Source organism: Tamandua tetradactyla, chromosome X (genome assembly GCF_023851605.1).
Source record: "Tamandua tetradactyla isolate mTamTet1 chromosome X, mTamTet1.pri, whole genome shotgun sequence".
In the NCBI taxonomy this organism is placed as follows: domain Eukaryota; kingdom Metazoa; phylum Chordata; class Mammalia; order Pilosa; family Myrmecophagidae; genus Tamandua; species Tamandua tetradactyla.
In genome coordinates, this window is record NC_135353.1 from 30646425 (window position 1) to 30664103 (window position 17679).

General features: G+C 37.1%; 1 pseudogene; it reads right to left on the reverse strand.

Moving 5' to 3' along the window:
* Window positions 1-2783: 2783 nt before the first annotated feature.
* On the reverse strand, window positions 2784-3392 carry LOC143670198 (COMM domain-containing protein 10 pseudogene; annotated as a pseudogene).
* Window positions 3393-17679: the final 14287 nt, after the last annotated feature.

Sequence of the window (17679 nt, forward strand, 5' to 3'; positions counted from 1 at the left end):
GCAGAGGAGAAAATGGATAATGCAATATTTGAAGAGATTGTGGCTTAAAATATTCCAAAATTGATGAAGATAATTAAAATAAAGATTTTAAAAATGCTAAAAAAAACTCACCAGAATGAAGACAAAGAAACCACATTGGTCATATGTTAGATTCTGAAAACTAAATTCTAAGAAAGAATCTTAATACCATCTTGGGTAGGAGAGTGAAGGTAACCTCTTGTTGGTGCCTTAATTTGGACATTTTTATAAACTTGCTTTGAATTGGGACATTTTCATGGCCTTAGAACTGTAAACTTGCAACTTAGTAACCCCTCCCCCTTTAAAAAGCCATTGTGTTTCTGGTATATTGTACTCTGGCAGCTAGCAAACCAGAACAGTGGGTAAACCTAATAAATATTGACCACATGAAACAGATATAATAAGGTCTTGCGGGGTTTAAAACATATATAGAATTAAAATACTCTAACTCTTAAAAGGAATAAAAAATAGCTCAAAAGGTTGGAAGGGCATAATTGGAATTAAAATATTCTAAGGTCTTTGTATTGTCCAGGAAGTAGTAAAGGTCTTCATTTATATAGGACTTTAATAAGTCAAGGATGTATGTTGCAATCCCCAAATCAGTAGCTCTTAATTATTTTTCATCTCAGGACTGTTTTGCATTTTTAAAAATTATTGAGGTTCTCAGAGAACTTTTGTTTATTTGGATTATATCTATTAGTGATTACCATATTAGAAATTGTGGCTAAAATTTTTTAAATGTTAATTAATTCATTTAAACATAAATGTAGTGAAATTTTTACGTGTTAATAGAAAGAAAATATACATGAAAACTGTTCTCTAAAATTAAAAAAAAAAATGTTTCCTGTAAGAGTGGTATCATTTTATTTACATTTTTACCAGTCTCTCTAGCATCTGGCTTAATAGAAGAGAACTAGATTCTCATATTTGCTTTTTTTCCCCCCACATATTGAACATTTATTTGGGAGGCATTTAACACTTGTATTACCCAGATACCTCCTGTGGTAGTTAGATTCAGTTGTAAACTTGGCCAGGTGAAGGCACCTAGTTCTGTTTCTGTGGCCATGAACCAATGGCATGTGAACCTCATCTGTTGCTGATTATATCTGCATTCGGCTAGGGGGTGTGCCTGCTGCAATGAATGTTTGACTTAATTGGCTGGTGCTTTAATGAGAGAGCGCAAACGTAGTACAGCCCAAGCAGCTTGGCATACCTCATCTCAGCACACGCAGCTCAGTCCAGGCCCTTGGAGATGAAGAAAGAAATCACCCCCGGGAAAGTTGCTGGAACCCAGAGGCCTGGAGAGAAGGCCAGTAGAGACCATCCTGTGCCTTCCCATGTAAGAAAGAACCTCAGTTGAAAGTTAGCTGCCTTTCTTCTAAAGAACTACACCATTTTTAGCAAAATAAATCCCTTTTATTAAAAGCCAATCCCTCTCTGGTGTGTTGCATTCCAGCAGCTAGCAAAATAGAACACCTCCTAAAGTAATGTGATTCAATTTTTTTTTTAACTTAACATCAAGATTTGTTTATTTATTTAGCCAGAGACAAGAGAAGTATATACAAGGCAAGTCATTTACATTTCTTTTCTTAATATGCCTGATTTGTGAAATTCTGGTATTAATTTCTTTCTTTCTGTTAATTAATAAAAAAAAAATAAGGTGGTGGAAAATATATTTTTCTTGCTTTTCTTCTCAAAGTGGTAGAGAACAGAGCCCTTTATGGATGATGAAAAATATGATACTAATGTGATTCAATTTTGATGGTTCTGTTTAAATATTTGATGCTTCTGAAATCAAAGTCCAGTCATGGGTCAGGTTTGAATCAATCTTTCTTACTCTCTGGAAATCATATAGGAGGACAGATATTTCATCCATAAAAAATTCAATTCATATTATTTTTTACAGGCAGCCATACTCACATTTACATATACTCATAACATTAGATACTTGTGAACTTTATTTCAACTAATCCTAAGACATGAGAATGTTATTGTCTGGAATCAATATTTACAAAAAGAGAATGTAAAAAGTAACTGTTTTGAAATTTCAAGGATGCTCATTTAGAAGTCATTATAACTGTTTTTATTCATGATCTGAATACATCCCACACTATGAAATGAATCATCATTAATTTGTAGAATAAAGATAAGCACACAAAAACCCAGACTTATTAAATCATCAAATGCAGGGAAAAAATTAAAATGGATAGAGAAGTTTACACTTAAATTAAATGATATAATACTACTAGCTCTATTATAAGTTTTTCCCTATATTTATTCCCCTGGCAATATACTCATTATATTCAAGGAAAAATACTGTAATGTATTTGATTGCATGTGGATGCTTTCTTACTTTTACTAATGTAATTACTGAAGTTCTGTATTCTGCTAAGGTATATGTTATGCCTTGTATCCCTGGACCTTCCCAGATACATAAGGTATCATCAAGCGCATAAAAAAATAACCATGTCAGGCAATAAAGCAACAATAGGACAGTAAAGATGATATTGTAGTCACTTCTGCTTCCTTTCAAGTCAAAGTGTTCTTGACAATTGTTGGCTCACAAAACTAAAGAAAGTACATTAGAACCTCAGTACTCCTAACAATGATCTCCCTTGGCTGTTATTGGTCTAAGAAGCAATAAACCATATAATTTAAAGGAAGAAAGTCACTGAATCCTTCAGAAAATACAACCCAGCAATCTGTCTTCAAAGCAGAATAATGAGGTGGCAGGGGTGTGATGGAGAAACTGGTCTTTGAAAACATCATGTAAGGAAATCCAGCTGTGCTTGTATGTTCTCTAGCTTGTTATAGAATCAAACAACTCCTTGTGACTGAACTCCATAAGAACTTTCTCCAGGCTCTTCGAACCTTCATTGCTCACACCTAGTTGTAACACAGCTGAAGGAGATTTTAGATTTGCCTGAGCAGAGTGAGCCATTTGAAGATTAAGCTGCCATCTGATCGTCTCTAGCTTGTGAGGAGCCAGAATCCTCTGCCTGAACTTTTCAACTGTTTCTTGATCCATGGTAAGACCGAACATTTACAAATGTTTCTGCTTTGTCTTGTCTAAGATGAATGTTCTATAATTGCTGCTGCAAAGTCACTGGCTTCACGTGGTGGCATATTGCCTGTTCTAAAGTGAATTAAATTATCTCAAGAACTAGGTGAAGATCTTGATTCTCCAGAGAAAGGGCAGATTGAAGTTTTTCTTCCTCTTCTTCACTGAAACTGCTCTCAACCTTGAGGTGAAGTTTTTGAAGAATTCAGGTGAGCATTCGTGGAAATCTTCCTGTATCTATTGCACTAATCAGCGACATTGCTTTTTTCACGCTGGGGCTCTCACGCAGGATCAGTGCTGCAGACACCACCATCCTAGAAGCTTCTTCCTCTCATATTTGCTTTTGCATTCAGTTTGTTACCATATGTTGACTTTGTTGAAAAATATGAAAAAATATCTGACCTCATGCAGAGATATACTTGGAAAAGGGAGAATTTACATTTTCAGACATCTGTGGCTATTCTCCTTAAATACACCAAACTTAAGAAATGGGATCATTTAAGGCTAGTTATGTGCAGTTTGAAACCATATCAATGAAATTTCCATTCTCTGCTACATTAAAATCCATTCATCTCTCTTAGATTTTCAATGCATATGTCATTTTGTAAAATAATACATTGGCCATTTGAAAAATAGTGGCTCCTAGGGTTATATGGATCTTCCCCAAATTACATATTTTGGTATGCAATATAAAAAAATTTCTTAATAGCTCTTAAAAGTCTTTAGTGTTAGGAAGCTTACTCTGACACATACAGGTTTTACAGAATGCCAAGTTTTTCATGAAAACTTGAATTTTATCATTGGCAATGTGTGTTATCAGATGTTAACGTGGAAGTGATAGGCTCACTTCGTTTGTTTTTGAGAAAATATATGCAAAATACTGAAGTCTGAGTAAAACATAGTTCATCCCTCAGTTGTTCTTTCAATTAAAAATGTATTCCATGAAAAACTCAGCTAGTTCAGCTTGCAACTCAAGGCAACAATGATTTTCCTTGATTCAGCCATCATGCTTCCATATGCAGCAGGAATGTTTTATGTGTTCTTCCCATTTTGTCACACAGAATATTAAGAAATATGTGTATTCAAAGGCTGGGGTTTAACGAAATTAATACTTTTTACTGTTTCATCAAGGACATTCTTAAGTGAAACTGACTTTGGGAGTTGGCTTTTATTTTTTAAATATTTTTATTGGCAGAACTTAACATACAAACATTCTTAACATACAAACACTCCATACATGGTGTACAATATGGCTGACAACATCATTGCATAATTGTGTATTCATCACCATGATCATTTTTTGAACATTTGCATAATTCCAGAAAAAGAAATAAAAAAGAAAAAAGAAAAATCTCATACATCCCATAACTCTTACCCTCCCGCTCATTGACCACTAGCATTTCCACCTATCCAGTTTATTTTAACCTTTGTTACCCCAATTATTTGATTTTTTTATCCATATTTTTTACTCATATGTTCATACTCTGGATATAAGGAACATCAGACTGAAGGTTTTCACAATCACACAGTCACATTGTGAAAGCTATATCATTATATGATCATCTTCAAGAAGCAAGGCTACTGGAACACAGCTCTACAGTTCCAAGTACTTCCCTCTAACCACTCCAATACACCATAAACTAAAAAGGGGATATCTATATAATGTGGAAAAATAACCTCTGGGATAACCTCTCAACTCTGAAATCTCTCATCCACTGATGCTTTATTTTTTCTCATTTCTCTCTTCCCCCTTTTGGACAAGAAGGTTTTCTCAGTTCCTTGATGCTGGGTCCCAGCTCATCCGAGGATTTCTATCCAACATTGCCAAGGAGATTTACACCCCTGGGAGTCATGTAACACATAGAGGGGAGGGCAATGAATTCTCTGCCATGTTGGCTTAGAGAGGGGAGCCACATCTGAGCAACAAAAGAGGTTATCTGGGGGTGACTCTTAGGCCTAATTTTAAGCAGACTTAGCCAGTCCTTTGCAGGAATAAGTTTCATAGAGGGAAACCCCAAGATCAAGGGCTCAGCCTATTGATTTGGTTATCCCCACCGCTTGTGAGAATATTAGAAATTATCCAAACGGGGAAGTTGAATAGTTCTCTCTCTACCATTTCCTAAGGGGGCCTTGCAAATACTTCTTTATTCACTGTCCAAATCACTGATACTTATCAAGGTATCACACTAACCTGAATAAACCAACACAATCTAATGCCCTATTCAAGATTCCATGTACTTATGATATTCAGCTAAACTGACCATACAAGTTAAATTAGCAAATGCACTACCCAAAATATAAATTTTGCACCAAATAAACATCTCTCCTTTTTGTCTCACACAGAAATTGAAGTTTTAAAATATGGATGATATCATCCTTTACCCAGTCTTCTAATATATCTTAATCCTATCCAGATCAGCGTTCCTTCGTATCTCCACTTGATGTCTGATTACTTTCAACTTTTTAAACATTTCCTGTTTGGGGTATTGCTGGCTTTCATAGCTTCAGAACTCTAACTCAGAGTCTCAGGTGTCACATAAACATCCGAAGTTTCTGGGAAAGACCATGTTATATACAGACAGCTCAGTATCTAAGAATTTAGAATTAACAATTGCACATCCTGAATATATGTGACTGCTCTAAGAGCTTACAATATTGGACCATTTACAATATGCCCCAGTCTGTTAACCTATGCTCTTGACTTCAGTTCACTGAATTTTCTTTTTTTTTTTTTTAACATGGGCAGGCACCAGGAATCCAACCTGGGGCTCTGGCAAGGTAGGTGAGAATTCTGCCACTGAGCCACTGTCGCACCACCCAGCTCACTGAATTTTTAAATTATAGTTAGTCCATATGATTGAGGCATGATAGTATTTGTCTTTTTGTTCTTGATATTTCATTCAACATGCAGTCCTTAAGGTTTATTCACCTAGTTGCCTGCCTCACACCTTCATTCCTTCTTGCAGGTGCTCAGTAGTCCATTGCATGTACTCACCATAGTTCCCCCTTCCATTCCTCAGTCGTTGTACCTTTAAGCCACCTCCATTCCTTGTGGATCATGAACACTGCCACCAGAAACACCAGTGTGCAAATGTTCATTCGTGTCCCCACACTCAGTTCCTACAGGTATATATTAAACTATGGGGTTTCAGGATCATATGGCAAACCCACCCCTAGCCCTTCCATTTATTTAGTGATTCCATACTGTCTTTTAACAGTTTCTTATAGTTTTCAGGTATAGGTCTTTTGTATCCTTAGTTAAATTTATTCCTAAATATTTTATTCTTTTGGTTACAATTGTAACTGGAATTTTATTTCTTGATTTTCTCCTCAGATTGCTCATCACTGATGTTTAGAAACACTACTGATTTTGGGGTGTTGATATTGTATCCTGCCACTTTGCTGTACCCATTTATTACCTCTAGTAGCTTTGCTCTGGATTTTTTGGGATTTTTAACATATAGTGTCTTATCTGCAAACAGTGAGAACTTTACTTCTTTCTTTCCGATTTGGATGCCTTATATTTATTTTTCATATCTAATTGCTCTGATTAGAACTTCCAGCAAAATGTTGAATAACAGTCATGACAATGGACATTCTTGACTTGTTCCTGATCTTAGGGGGAAAGCTTTCAGTCTTTTCCCATTGAGGATGATGTTAGCTGTGGGTTTTTCATATATTTCCTCTACCATGTTTAGTAGTTCCTTTCTATTCCTATCCTTTGAGGTGTTTTCATCAAGAGATGATGTTGAATTCTGTCAAATACCTATTCTGCATCAATTGAGATGATCATGTTTTTTTTCCTCTTTGATTTATTGATATGGTGTATTACAATAATTGATTTTCTTATGTTGAACCATCTTTGCATACCTGGAATAAATCCTACTTGGTCATTCTTTTAATGTGCGGCTGGATTTGATTTGCAGGTATTTTGTTGAGGATTCTTGCATCTATATTCATTGGTGAGATTGAGCCTTTATTTTATTTTCCTATAGTGTCATTGTCTGGCTTTAGTATAAGAGTGATGTTGGCTTCATAGGATGAGTTAGATAGCCTTCCCTCCTCTTCAATTTTTTTGAAGAGTTTGAGCAGGATTGGTACTTTTACTTTCTTGAATGCTTGGTAGAATTCACACGTAAAGTTATCTGGTCCTGGACTTTTCTTTTTTGGGAGCTTCTTAATGACTGATTCAATCACTTTACTTGTGATTGGTTTGTTGAGGTAATTTATTTCTTCTCGGGTCAATGTTGGTTGTTCATACCTTTCTAGGAAGTTGCCCATTTCATTTACATTGTTCATTTTATTAGCATATAGATGCTTATAGTAGCATCGCTACCTCCTTTATTTCTGTGGGGTCAGTGGTTATGTCTCTTCTTCCATTTCTGATTTTATTTATTTGCATTCTCTCTCCTTTTCTTCTTATCAATGTAGCTAAGCATCCATCAATTTTATTGATTTTCTCAAAGAACTAACTTCTGGTTTTGTTGATTTTCTCAATTGTTTTCATGTTTCTGATTTCATTTATTTCTGCTCTAATCTTCGTTATTTCTTTCTTTTTTTTTTTGCTTTGGGGTTAGTTTGCTGTTCTTTATCTGGTTATTCCAACTGAACAGTTAATTTTTCCATTTTTGTACTTTCTTCTCTTTTGATATAGGCATTTAAGGCAATAAAATTTCCTCTTAGCACTGCCTTTACTGCATCCCATAAATTTTGATATCTTGTGTTTTCATTTTCATTTTCCTCAAGATATTTACTGATTTCTCTTGTAATTTCTTCCTTGACCCACTGGTTATTAAAGAATGTGTTGTTTAGCCACTATATGTTTGTGAATTTTCTGGCCCTCTGCCTGTTATTGATTCCCAGTTTCATTCATTTTTGATATGAAAAAGTGTTTTGCATGATTTCAATCTTTTTTAATTTATTGGGACTTGCTTTGTGACCCAGTATATGGTCTATTCTTGAGAATGATCCATGAGCACTTGAGAAAAAAGTTTATCCTGCTGTTGTGGGGTGTAATTTTCTGTAAATATCTGTTAAATCTAGTTCATTTATTGTGTTATTCAAATTCTCTGTTTCTTTATTGATCCTCTGTCTAGATGTTCTATCCACTGATGACAGTGGTGAATTGAAGTCTTCAACTATTTTAGTAGAGGTGTCTATTTCTCTCTTCCATATTGTCAGTGTTTGCCTCCTGTATTTTGGAGCACTCTGGCTCAGTGCATAAATATTTATTATTGTTATGTCTTGCTAAATTGTTCCTTCTATTAATACATAGTGTCCTTCTTTGTTTTAATTGCTTTATATTTGAAGTCTAATTTAACGGATATTAGTATAACTACTCCTGTTCTTTTCTGAGTGTGGTTTTCAGGAAATATCTTTTTCCAGTGTTTCACTTTCAACCTATTTTTGTCCTTGGGTCTAAGATGAGTCTCCTATAGACAGTATAGATGGGTCCTGTTTTGTAATCCGTTCTGTCAGCCTATGTCTTTCGATTGGGGAGTTTAACCATTTACATTTAGTGTTATTACTGTAAAGGCAGTACTTTCTTTCTACCATTTTGGGTTTTATATGTCATATCTACTGTTTTTTCTCTTTTTACCTTTACTGATAGCCTTCATTTCTACACTCTTCTCCACACCTTTCTCTCCTGCCTTTCCCTATCTGCCTGCAGTGTTCCCTTTAGTATTTCTTGCAGAACTGGTCTTTTGGTCACAAAATCTCTCAGTGATTGTTTGTCTGAAACTGTTTTAACCCCCTCATTTTTTTTTTTAACATGGATAGGCACTGGGAATCAAACCCTTGTCTCCAGTATGGCAGGCAAGAACTCTGCCACTGAGCCACCATGGCCCACCCAACCCCCTCATTTTTGAAGGATAATTTTGCTGGATATAGAATTCTTGGTTGGCAGTTTTTTCTTTTAGAATCTTAAATATATCATACCACTGCCTTCTTGCCTCCAGGGTTTCTGGTTGGAAATCCACACATAATCTTAATGGGCTTCCCTTGTATGTGGCAGATTGCTTTTCTCTTGCTTCTTTCAAAATTATCTTTTTCTTTTTGACATCTGACAGTCTGATTAGTAAGTGTCTTGGAGTGTGTCCATTTGGATCTATTCTGTATGGAGTATACTGCACTTCTTGGATCTGTAATTTTATGTCTTTCATTAGAGATGGGGAATTTTCAGTGATTATTTCCTCTATTAGTCTTTCTTCTCTTATTTCCTTTGGGGACACCCACACATTCATGTACTTCATGTTGTCATTCAATTCCCTGAGACCCTGCTCATATTTTCCCATTATTTTCCCTATATTTTCTTTTGTGTGTCAGATTTCAGATGTTCAGTCCTCTAGCTCACTAATCCTTTCTTCTGCCTCTTCAAATCTAACATCTTATTCCATGTTCAGCTGAGCTGGGGGCCTATTTTTTCTTCTCTTCTACTGTGCCTTTCATTCCCATAAGTTCTATGATTTTTTTCAAACTCTCTATTTTTTTTTGTTCACCCAATGCCTTCTTTATACCCTCCTTCATCTTGTTCATTTGATTTTTGATGAGATTTTCCATGTCTGTTTGAACATCCTGAAATAGTTGTTTCAACTTCTGTATCTCATTTGAATTGTTGGTTTGTTTCTTTGGGCCAAATCTTCAATTTTCCTAGTATGACTCATTTTATCTTTACTGGCATCTAGGAATTTGATTTCCTTAATTAGTTTACTTTGGAGGTTGTTTTCACTCTTTTACCTAGGGTTTTCTTGCTGGATAGCTTTGTCCTCTACCTGTTCTTTGACATTCAGTTCAACTTAATATAGGTTTGGTTTAACTAATCAGAATTTTTCAGTTCTTGTTTTTCTGTTTCTTGCCCTATGTATATGGGGCCTTTTTTTCTGAGGAGGGTCTCCTCAGATATTATGGACCCCAGTCAGGTTTTTCCAGACTAGATTGGCCTCCTCTCAGGAGGAAAAAGTCACTTGCATCAATTTTCCCTGAGGGTGAGACCCAGTAGGTTGATAGACTTTCCTATGAAGCCTCTAGAGTCTGTGTTTTTCCTATCCTGCCCAGTATGTGATGCTTGTCTGCTTGCAGCTTCTCACCAGCATAATGTGGTGTGGTGCCTTCACCTTCAGCAGACTCTCCCTGTGGGGGTTGTGGTTGAGACAGAGGAGAGGTTGTAGGCTGGCCTTAATTGCTTCAGTTTTTCAGTCCCTGAGGCCTGAATTCCTTGAGGGATGGGTTCCATTTGAGCTGGGCCCCACTTTTCTCTTGGGGAAGGTAGAGCCCTTAGGTAATTAATTCCTTTCACCTAACTTGTTACTTTGTCTCTCAGACAAGCTTAATTCAGCCCTTGCCTGGGGCAGTGCTAGAGCCTGAGGAGCCTTGCAGTTCTATTTAATGATCTGTTAAGTAGTAGAAACAACACAAAAGAAGGAAACCCTGCTCCTCAGGTTTGTCAATCAAGAGCTTAAGTTGGTGCATGGCTCTATGTACCTCCAGGGTCTATGTGCCCACCTTTTTTAGGGCCCAGTACTTTTCAAATATTTTGTGCTATCCAACTGAAAAAGTCTCTGCTTTTTCCCCCATCTTCCCCACCCCCTCTCTGCTGGGGCAAAAACTCCTAGTACCTTTAGTTCTTATTCCATGTTCAGCTGAGCTGGGAGCCTATTTTCAGTAGTCAGAATTTATTAATTAAGTCCACAATTGGAGCTTGGCTGAGCTAAGCCTTGGCTGCTATTAAATTCTGTTTCCTTTTCCCTCTGGTTACCAGCCTGCTGCACCCACTGGGGAGTGGCACTGGCCTCCATGGCTTGGGAGACTTCAGTTCTGTGTGGGGTCTCAGCCAGTCCAGTTTGTCCAGACTGGTATATGCTATGTGTCTGGTCACTGATGTGGCCCTGGCAGTTGTTCTGTATTGTTCCTAGCTATTTACTAGCTACTCTGGAGGATGAAGTAAATTCCACACTCACTGAGCTGCCATCTTGACCAAAACTGATTTTTTTTCCCTTTCAAAGTCATGGTGGTAAAGAAGACAAGGACAAACTAGTTTAAAATTGGGTGCCATGACTTGATTTGTATTAAGGCACCAGAGAATTTCCCACTGTTGATTTTCAACATCAGTACAAATGCAAACGCAGTGGAAAAGACAAATAACATTTTACTGTTATTATGAAAATAGTTTTGACCTTGTGGATCCTCTGAAAGCATCTCAGGGACTGTCAGAATTCAGTAAACCACACTTTGACCATCACTACTGTAGGAAAACTACTAAAAGAATATTAAATAATTTATAGCTAACAAGTCAATAGGGGTAAAGAGGATTATTTTCAAAATACTTAATTAGGCAAGAATGGAGAGAAAAATGAATGTGCATGTGTAGGTCAGGTAGTACAATATTAGACTTAAACCCTCAAGATAAATTATTCCTTTGGTTTCCCATGCAAGTAAACCCTGGCAAGTACTCATCATCATTCACCCAAAATTTCTCAGAATTGAATCCTAAGACAAGCCCAGTTTATCCTTAAGATGGGACTCCTGCTTCCCATGAGCAGATTGAATCATGGAAGCTAAGATCATGACTTGAAGTCATTTGAGCAACAGGTTTAGAAAGGAATGATATGGAAAAATAAGCTCCTATTTTGATAAATGAATTTACTTGATAATGTAGATTGGGCCTTGCAGATGAAATTTTAAGTGAGAATGTCAAAGAAAGAAAAGTCATTTTGGTACATGGAGTCTAAAGCTTCAGGAGAATCTTGTGATTGGCATCTTCATTTGCTTTCTAAGCAAATCCAAAAACAAACAGGATAAGGTAAGGAAGTGTCTATTAAATTCCTCTTCTGCAAAGACAATTTAGTTCACTGGACTAGCCGCTGCTGGAATTCATCAAAAATATCTTCGCTGATCATCTCTATTGCACAGGTGTGTCTATCTCATTGATTGGTTGTCCATCAAATCTGAATCTAATCTATCTTGTTGACAAGCCATGTCTCTCACAATATGCCTCCATTGCTTTGCTGAAAGGTGTTTGTCAATTTATTTTGAGTTGAGTCACAGATCCATCATAGAATTATAACATAGTACAGTTGGAAGTGACCTTCTCAGTCATTTCTTCTAAACTCCTACTTAGTAAAGAAATCTACTGTATGGTGTCCATGCCTACAGGTCATTCAGCAGGTCCTTAGATACCTCTGGTAATAGGGAGTGCACTAATTTGTGAAGCAAACAATTTCAATTATGGCCAGATCTATTTCTTAGTAAGTTCTTCCTTATGGTGAGCCAGGATTCCTTGGAAGTTTTACCTCAGCCTAGGCTCCCATTTTGATTTCTACATCTTCACATAATAACATAAGTATACTGTTTTTTGTCCAGACAGCTAGCTATTTGGGGATTAATGTAATTATTTGTTTTTGATCCTTTCTTTAGCTTTTCTTTGGAAAACTGGAAGCTGATGGCTCTGGTATGTATGTGACCTTGAAGAATCTGTGCTGGGGGTGAGGAGGAGGGGACTGGAGAGAGAAATACCTGCATCTGGTTAAACATCATTGTAGCGGGTATTGCTGGATAGCTACCCAGCCAGCTCCCACTCTCCACCTTCCTATTTTATAACAGACCTCTGATTTTCTTCTGGTATCTATCATCCACTCCCAAATCACACTAACCCAAGTTACACAGGAGAAGGTTTTCTTGTCCTCAGCTCTATTTATTGTCTTGATTATCCAAGTCAATCAAGGTAATCCTAACCTCCTTACAAGTGCTTGGTTCATAAATAAAAATTAAGCTAAGACATGCATGACATATGCCTGGCAACTACTATCAATATTGGGTGGCCATGTGCCTTTGACCCAGTAAGACTGAAAGGAAGTACTTATTATTTTATGACTGGAAGAAATATTTTTCTTTCTCTGCCACTGAACATGAACAAAGAAGTATATTTCCCCAGTGGCTTTAGACAGTGACCATGACACAAGCCAGCCTGAGAACATATTGATCTTTGTTCAGAGAAAGACTGAGCTGAGAGAAACAGAATTAAACGGGGACCATGATTGTACTATACTCAGTGTCCTTCCTGTCTTTAGAGTTCCAGTCATGTGAGGTAAAAATTATTCTTATTAAGTTACTTGTAGCTTAAGACATACTAAAAACAATCATCTATTCTCTCATGGTGAAGGGTGGTTCCTAAAAGGGGTTAGGGTTTGCTTGAAATTTCTAACCATGATATAGAATAACAGGGTTTACTTTATGAAATTGGTGCAAGTGTGCTAGAAACTAAGGTGGATGGGATGGGATCTTTGTTTACAGAGGAGTAGAACCAATTATAAATTTGGACTTTGGCTCTAATGCTAGATAACTTTCTTTGGTTCAGTATTAAGGAAGAAAACTAGCACTGGTTGAATACCTATTACATTTCAGCAACTTTCTTATGTAATAAGACATTTAGTCCTTACAGCAACCTTGTAAAGCAGGTATGAGTTTGAACTGTGGAAATTGAGGCTCACTGAGGTTAAATGAACTTCCCAGGATCACAGTGGGTGATAGAGTTAGCATTGTCTCATTTTGGTTGGCTCCAAGTTCAGTGTTCTTTCCATTATGTTCTTGTCAGGTAATTCTTTCCAGACAATTCTAGTCCCTATGCCAGAGAAAGCTGTACAAAGCCTTGGACCTAGACTCTTCTTCAATGATAATATTATTGGTGGCTAAAAGTAGGACTAAAAGGATTCGACATTGACTCAAATTCTGGTTCTCGACTGAGGGAAGGAAAGGGGAACTGTGGTAGTATGTACCTACAATGGACTGCTGAGCGGCCACTAGAAGAAATGAAGCTGTGAGGCATGCAACTACGTGTATGACCCTTAAGAACTGTAATGTTGAATGAAATGTCAGGAACAAAAAGACATATATTATCCTGCCTCATGCGTATGGACTAACTATAACATAAAACCTCTGTGAACTGAAGTCTAGAGCATGGGTAATCAGGCTGGGGCCTATTGTAAATGGTCCTAGACTGTGAGCTCTTACAGCAGTCACATATATTCAGGAGTTGTGGTTGTTATTTCTAAATTCTGAGACACTGAGCTGTTTATTTATAACCTGGTCGTTCCCAGAAACTTTGGGTATTTATGTGACACCTGAGACTCAGAGTTAGAGCTCTAAAGCTATGAAAGTCAGCATTTCCCCACACACGAACTGTTTAAAAGGTTGAAAAAGAGATCAGACTTTGACTAAAGATATCAGTGAAGCTGATCAGAATGGGACTGGGGTAGAGCAGAACACAGGGTAAAGGACAATATGGTTCACATTTTAAAACTTCAACTTCTATGTGAGACCAAAGAGAGAGATGTTTATTTGATGCAAAATTTATGTTTTGAATAGTTAGTGCATTACCTAATTTAGCTTTGTATGGTCAGTTTAGTTGAACACCATAAGTACATGAAATCTTGAATAGGGCACAAGATCTTGTTGGCTTGTCCAGGTTCATGACCAGGTTAATTTTGACAGTGAATAAAGACGTATTTGCAAAGTCCCCTTGGGGTATTGGGGAGAAAGGAGGAAATATTCAACTTCCCCGTAGAGAATTCCTGATACTCTCATGAGCAGTGGGGACAATCAAATCAATAAGATGAGCCCTCAGTCTTAGGGATTGCCCTTATGAAACTTATTCCTGCAAGGGATAAGCTAAGCCTACTGATAATTATGCCTAAGACTCACCCTCAGAGAACCTCTTTTGTAACTTAGATGTGGCCTCTCTCTCTAAGCCAACTCAGCAGGTGAACTTGTTGCCCTGCCCCCTAAATGAGACATGACTCCCAGGGGTATAAATCTTCCTGGCAACGTGGGCCAGAACTCCCAGGATGAGCTGGAACCCAGCATCGATTGAGAAAGCCTTCTTGACCAAAAGGGAGAAGAGAGAAATGAGACAAAATGAAGTTTCAGTGCCTGAGAGATTTCAAACAGAGTTGAGAGGCTATCCTGGAGGTTTTCTTACGCATTGTATAAATAACCCTTTTTAGGTTATGGTGCATTGGAGTAGCTAGAGGGAAATACCAGAAACTGTTGAACTGTGTTCCAGTAGCCTTGATTTTTGGAGACAATTGTATAACTATATCGCTTTTACAATGTGACCCATGTGCTTGTGAAAACCTTGTGTCTGATGTTCCTTCTTTCCAGGGTATGGACAGATGAGAAAAAAATAAATCTGCAAAAATAAATAAATAAATAATATGAGGAGATAGGGTAGACTGAAATACTAATGTTCAATGAGAGGGAGAGGTAAGAGTTATGGTATGTATAAATTTTTTCTTTTTATTTATTTTTCTGGAGTGATGAAAAATGTTCTAAAAATGATTGTTGGTGATGAATACACACCCATGTGATGATATTACGAGCTATTGATTATACACCATGTATTGACTGTATATGTGTGGAAAATGGTCAATAAAAATCTTTTTTAAAAATTCTGGTTCTAATTAGTCATCTCTATTTCTTACACAGTTCTTCCTTACAGAGGCAAGCCTACTCCGTTTACTATCTATTTGACCTTGCCTGAGTTACTTACCCTCTTTGTGTTTCAATTTTTCTCCTTTGTAAAATGAAGATAATTACATACTTACCTCACAGTGTGGTTAGGATTCATGAGATAATGCTTGTAAAATTCCTGGACTGTAATGATAGCAGTGGTAATTCAAGTGTGAGGTGGTGGGAGTGGTCTGCTATGCAGTGGAGGGATATTTTATCACTGATTTTGTTTAGGGTTTTAGATCATGATGATAATAAAAGGCATATCAACTTTTAGTCAGTATTATTTATTTTAAGTTCTCTCCAGAAAACTACCATTTTATTGCTTGCACTGAGGGCAGACCTCTCAAATCTCTCCTCCTGGTAGCCTATATGTCTTTCAGTGAGTACATGCCATCTGTTTTTCTTTTTGGGGGTCAAAATAGGAAGAGTCTTACATTCAGGGCAAGAAAGTTAAACAAACTACATCTTTGCAGTTTAGATTACAAGGCATTAATTCCATTGAGCGCAGATTTTGGCTTAGATTATTAGCTAGATTCTTTTAAATTATAAAACTGTTAAAGTAGAAAAAAAGCTCTGCATATCAGAATGAGTATAGCCTTCCCTTTCAATCATGAAATTCTGGAGACAAGATATGATCAAAATTCTTCAATGCTGAGGGAATGACATTTCACCTTGCTTATAGTGGCAATTCCATTGCAAGTGGGTTTCCATTGGGAATTTGGTCAGGGAACACTTTTCATACATATTCACAATTGAATCTTCATGACAGTACTTTGAGGTAAGGATTATTTGCCCAATTTTGCTGAGGAGCAAGCTGAGATTGGAGATGATAAAGCCCTTGGTAATGGGGGAGGGAGATTTATTTCTATGGTCTCCCATTTTCCAAGGTAGGTAAGGCCTATTCATTTGCTTAAAACTGGATATTTCTTTAAATTATATTGTACTGACTAGAGTCAGTATTAATCTGGGTTGGCTGGGCTGACTAGGCCTGTAAATTAAGAGTGGATAGTCAAGAACTGGTTTGAATAATTTCTCACTCCCTGTTCCCAGCTATATTCTCAGGTTTCTCCAGACAGTGAGGTCATGGAGAGCCAGGACCTTTACTTTTCATCCTTGTATTGAAATTATTTAGCAGAATGTGTGTGTGTGTGTGTGTGTGTGTGTGTGTGTGTGTGTGTGCACATGTAGTGTCCATGGAAACATTAATCTTTAAGTAGAGGTGGTGCTGTGTATAAGAACAGAAGTTTTCAGGTCATTCTCCACACTTTTTCCACTTTCCCAGAAACTGGAGCCTGTCCAGGCATCAGTGAGTGCCTGGTACAACCTGAGCTATATTTATGTTCAACTTCCATATCTACTTTTGTGAGGACAGGAGGTCATGAAAGAATTAGGTAGAGAAGAGCAGATGTCCTAGGGGAGAAGGAGGAGGGACTGTAGAACATGGAGTGTGCCTTCATGAAAGGTTGGCGCTAGACACAAAAGGTCACATGGTGAATGCTCAGCCCTTTCTCCTGTAAATCATCAGGACTTTCCCACAGTATGCCATTGACTTCATATGAAAACAGGCCTCTGATACCCATGCATTTTTCACCATCCTGAGCTATCTAACTCACGCTGCCTCAGCCTCTGCTTGCCAAATGATTCCTGATCTTCCTTGTTTCTGACCTTTGACCTATCTTCCCTAATAGAGTTTCCGCAGCACCTGATTTCAGCACTACTTTCTCTATCCTGATCTTTTTATTACAGTCTTGGCCATGATTTGAATTTTCCCTCTGGTTACTCTACCATTGGCTTTTTTTTTAATTGTTAACTTTTTTATTGTATAATATAACATATATACAGAGCAAAGAAAAAAAAGTAATAATTTTCAGATCACTCTTCAACAAGTAGTTACAGGACAGATCTCAGAGTTTGTCATGGGCTTCCAGACCATTCTCTCAGATTTTTCCTTTTAACTGCTCCAGAATATAGGAGGCTAGAAGGAATAAATATTTTTTTATCATCACAATTGACTTTTTTCCCCTTGTGTGATAAATAACATATATACAAAAAAGCAATAAATGTCAAAGCACAGCACAACAATTAGTTGTAGA